Below are 5,183 nucleotides of genomic sequence, written 5' to 3'. Positions count from 1 at the left end.
CTTTTTGTTCCACGAAATCGCACAAGCTTTTTTCGCATCCACGGTTTGCCACCGCACACCAAAATGCCGATCCGGCTGCCTACTTTAGCCAACAGGTGGAGCCAGGCGCGCCGTACTTGCGCGGCACTTCCCACGTCCACCGAAGTCGGTGCCAAGGACCACTTTCGGCGCCGGAGCCGCGTACGAGCCTACTCAAGGCGGAAGAACGAAGCCAGCAAGGGCCTGGCCGCAAGTGCGTTCAATTGTCGGGACGTCCAAGTCCCTCGTTCTTCCGTGCTTCCTCTTTCGGCAAGTCGTTGCGGCACCTTCCCAAAGCGCGCAGACCCGCTAATCGCGACGAGCGCGACGTGGCCGTGCCGCCTTTCCCTCGGCAGCAAGCAAAACGCCTGGCAACGTCGACGCTCCCCTAACCGCGATCTCGCACCGTGTTTCGTGTGGCGAATTCAAAAGCCGGCCGGCGCTGCTGCAACCATTACGGTCGGTACGCATACGCCGCGGAGGGCGGGACGGTCATCGGAGCGTGCGGTTCCTCCATCGAGTACTGCGCACCTCGGCCGTCGCATCGCCGTGCCATGACCGGCCGCGCGTCAACGCGAACCGGTGCCAGCGAGATCCCTCGCCTGCAAGAACCGACCGGCAGCCTCCGTCACCCGAGGACGCGGAGGCGCTTGCCGCGGACGGCGGGACGGTATGCACTGGTGCACAGCGGACCCGTCACATCGCCAGTTCCTTGACCGACCGCCGACGCTTGTGCCGTTCCTCTCGTACTTGGCAGTCGCCGCGCGATTGTCGGGTCTCGTTCTTGCACGCTCGAACGGTCGGGAGGGCACTCGGCTGGCGTTTCGGGAACGCGCAGCCTCGCCTTCTACCGACGTAACCACGACTCGCCGTTCGCGCTCCGCCGCTCCTGTTTACAGTACTAGGCGGTCCCGCAGCGGTCGGGTCGCGCATTTCGAGCGCTTCGAGCCACGGTGCAGTGGCGGGTCGAAAGCCGACCTATGAGTGCGTTGCGCCGTTTGTACCCGCGTCCGCCACCTGGCCGACCGTCCAAGGTCGCGGTGTTGGCGTCCGCTGGGCGCAACAATTTGTCACGGGGTGCCGCTCCACATTCAGGCAGCCCCGTGGGGAAAAGCCGACCCCGCGTCCAAACGGGGTCAGCGGCAGAAAGTGTCGGGCGCAGACGCAGCTGAGGCGCTCACCCTTCACAATCCGTTAATGATCCTTCCGCAGGTTCACCTACGGAAACCTTGTTACGACTTTTACTTCCTCTAAATGATCAAGTTTGGTCATCTTTCCAACAGACCGGCGCAACCGAAAGGCCGCGCCGGACATCGGTCCGAAGACCTCACTAAATCATTCAATCGGTAGTAGCGACGGGCGGTGTGTACAAAGGGCAGGGACGTAATCAACGCGAGCTTATGACTCGCGCTTACTGGGAATTCCTCGTTCAAGGGGAACAATTGCAAGCCCCTATCCCAATCACGAAAGAAGTTCCACGGGTTACCCAGTCTTTTCAGACAGGGATAAAGACACGCTGCTTCCTTCAGTGTAGCGCGCGTGCGGCCCCGGACATCTAAGGGCATCACAGACCTGTTATTGCTCTGTTTCGTGCGGCTAGGAGCCGCTTGTCCCTCTAAGAAGGTTGTAAGGTGCTGGGAACCCCGCACCTATTTAATAGGCTAGAGTCTCGTTCGTTATCGGAATTAACCAGACAAATCGCTCCACCAACTAAGAACGGCCATGCACCACCATCCACCGAATCAAGAAAGAGCTCTCAATCTGTCAATCCTCCCAGTGTCCGGGCCGGGTAAGTTTTCCCGTGTTGAGTCAAATTAAGCCGCAGGCTCCACTCCTGGTGGTGCCCTTCCGTCAATTCCTTTAAGTTTCAGCTTTGCAACCATACTTCCCCCGGAACCCAAATACTTTGGTTTCCCGGAAGCTGCCCGCCGAGTCATTTGAGTAACTCAGGCGGATCGCTGGTTGGCATCGTTTATGGTCAGAACTAGGGCGGTATCTGATCGCCTTCGAACCTCTGACTTTCGTTCTTGATCAATGAAAACATTCTTGGCAAATGCTTTCGCAGTAGTTCGTCTTGCGACGGTCCAAGAATTTCACCTCTAGCGCCGCAATACGAATGCCCCCGTCCGTCCCTCTTAATCATTACCTCGTATTCCAAAAACCAACAGAACAGAAACGAGGTCTTGTTCTATTATTCCATGCAAGTTTATTCAGGCGACTCGCCTGCGTTGAGCACTCTAATTTTTTCAAAGTAAAAGCACCGGCCATCTCGAGGCACACAATGAAGTGCACCAAGAAAGAACCGGCATGATGTTCAGTCCGAGCCGTCGCATCGGGTAGATGCACTACTCGTCTGGAACTGAGATCCAACTACGAGCTTTTTAACCGCAGCAGCTTTAGTATACGCTATTGGAGCTGGAATTACCGCGGCTGCTGGCACCAGACTTGCCCTCCAATTGATCCTCGTTAAAGGATTTAGAGTGTACTCATTTCAATTACGGGGCCTCAAAAGAGTCCCGTATTGTTATTTTTCGTCACTACCTCCCCGTGCCGGGAGTGGGTAATTTGCGCGCCTGCTGCCTTCCTTGGATGTGGTAGCCGTTTCTCAGGCTCCCTCTCCGGAATCGAACCCTGATTCTCCGTTACCCGTAACAACCATGGTAAGCAAGTAACCTACCATCGAAAGTTGATAAGGCAGACACTTGAAAGAAACGTCGCCGGCTCGTGGCCATGCGATCAGCACAAAGTTATCCAGAGTCACCACACAATACGGGCCGAAACCCGATCGATCTTGGTCTAATAAAAGCACCCGTTACCCAAAGGGCTCCAGGCTCACTGCATGTATTAGCTCTAGAATTGCCACAGTTATCCAAGTAGGAAGAAACGATCTAAGGAACCATAACTGATTTAATGAGCCATTCGCGGTTTCGCCTTATTTCGGCATGTACTTAGACATGCATGGCTTAATCTTTGAGACAAGCATATGATTACTGGCAGGATCAACCAGGTAATCGTTCGACTGCGCGTCCGTCCTCGCCTTCGGCGGGCCGGACGCAGTCTGTGTGCGGCGGAGGCCACCTTCAGGCGCCCCAACACGCTTATTTTGCACTCCGAGATGACGGCGTTCGAGCTCGCTACGGCACAACCTTCCCGAAAGACGAGTGGGAGCCGTGCGGCAAGAAGCACGTTCATGCTCGCTCTTTTTCGTTGCATCGACTCGGTCGCGCCGTGCGGGTTGCCCAAGCCCGCTGCACTGTCGGTGGACCGGCCGGAACTAGCAACGGAGCCGAGACTGCAAAGCCGCCAGACGACGGGTCACGCCCGCGTCTTCGGCGCTTTCGCATCTGAATCGCCCGAGGACGACACGGAACACACCTCGATATCGTGGTAAAACGGCACCGTCCGACAACCAGCCCCTAACGCATCAAGCGGATGAGGCTGCAGACGACTGCCGTGGATTCCCCTGGAGCAGACCCGAGGACACGCTTGACGAGGCCGAAGCCCGCCGCATATCAGACACCCGGTCGCTTTCGCGTACGCCGCTCACGAGAACCCCCACATAATAGCAGCGATAAGTACCCAGACCTCCTTGGGCACTAATACGAGCGTACTCGAGAAAATTTCACCGCGGGTGTGCCCCGAAACGTGTGGCACGTTGAGCGTGCCACAAGTCTACGTCGCTCTCAAACCCGCCGAGGTCGTAGAATTTGCGACCCTACTCACGAAATTCCCACCGAGGATACGGCCGCAAACGTACCGCACCTTGGGTAGGCCACGAGTTTGTGCAACACTACGCTGACGGCACAGCACCGAGGTCGTGCGCGCACGCACGGGAAAATTCCGCCGCGGTTTCTGCCGAAAACGTGAGGCACCACGACTCTCCGCAAGTTCGCGTCGACTGCGAAAGACCGAAGTCGTGAACGACGTGTCCGCTACTCGCCGCCGACACGCTGGACACCAAACGTACAACGACTCGACGGCGTAGTAGAGGCCCACGACGCGGTTTTCCTTAACGACGTCTCGGCGTGGCACCGACAGGTTAGAACGGCCGACCAACGTTCCCTGTCCGCCGTTCGGCTCAGTCGAAGGGCTCGGCGACTTCGGCAACGCTGCGAAGCCGCACGGTGACGCACGCCATGTCCCCATTTTTTTTTTTTTTCTTTCTGCGTCTGCCGGGGTGCCCCTATAATAGCAGCGATAAGCACCCAGACCGCCGTGGGTCGCTCGCCCCGGCTGACGTGGTTTTTCGTACTCCTGCGGCGGTCGCCGTCAAGCACGTCCAAATACGCTACTTTCGTGGGCGCATTCACGCTCTTTCGCTTCGCCGGAGTGCCAGCACTCACTCTGCCAAAAACGGCGAACATCCGAGCGGCGGTTCCCACTTTTGCGTCGGCGTCGCAAACCCCGCCCCGGCAGACGAGGTTTGCCGTACTCGTGCGACGGTGGCCGGCGGGCACGTCGAAAGACGCCGATATCGTGCGCGAATTGGCGCACCTTGGCTTCACCGGAGTGCCGCCACTGACTCCTCCAAAAACGGCGAAGATCCGAGCGGCGCTTCCCACTTTCGCATCGGCGTCCCGAACTCCGCCCCGGCTGACGCGGTTTACCGTACTCGTGCGACGGTCGCCGGCGAGCACGTGGAAAGACGCCGATATCGTGCCCGAATCGGCTCCGTTCGGCTTCGCCGGAGTGCCAGCACTGGCTCGGCGAAAGACGACGAACATCCGAGCGACGGTTCTCACTATTGCGTACGCGTCGCAAACCCCGCCCCGGCAGACGCACTTTGCCGTACTCGTGCGACGGTCGCCGGCGAGCACGTAGAAAGACGCCGATATCGTGCCGGAATCGGCCCCGTTTGGCTTCGCCGGAGTGCCAGCACTCACTCGGCCACAAACGGCGAACATCCGAGCGGCGGTTCCCACTTAGCCGTCGGCGTCCCGAACTCCGCCCCGGCAGACGCGGTTGCCGAGCTCGTGCGACTAGCGACCGCGAAGCCGTCTCGCGACGCCGCTTTCGTGCGCGGCTCCCACTGCGACCTGGGTCACCCGAGGTCGACGAGCAAGAAAGAATGTCGAAAAAAAATTTTTTTTTTTTTTGCGTCTGCCGGGGTGCCCCTATAATAGCAGCGATAAGCACCCAGACCGCCATGGGTCGCTCGCCCCGGC

At 58.6% G+C, this 5,183-nt stretch overlaps 1 non-coding gene across 1 annotated transcript; it reads right to left on the bottom strand.

Annotated features, from left to right (window-relative positions):
- Positions 1-1,213: 1,213 nt before the first annotated feature.
- On the bottom strand, positions 1,214-3,028 carry LOC142793721 (small subunit ribosomal RNA). The gene has a single exon (XR_012891773.1). It is a non-coding gene; the product is annotated as a small subunit ribosomal RNA (ribosomal RNA).
- Between the last annotated feature and the right edge of the window lie 2,155 nt (positions 3,029-5,183).

The sequence above is a fragment of the Rhipicephalus microplus genome, unplaced genomic scaffold (assembly GCF_043290135.1).
Source record: "Rhipicephalus microplus isolate Deutch F79 unplaced genomic scaffold, USDA_Rmic scaffold_325, whole genome shotgun sequence".
Taxonomy (NCBI): Eukaryota; Metazoa; Arthropoda; class Arachnida; order Ixodida; family Ixodidae; genus Rhipicephalus; species Rhipicephalus microplus.
The sequence above is the reverse complement of the archived record's forward strand: the minus strand, read 5'-3'. Positions and strand labels throughout refer to the sequence as shown.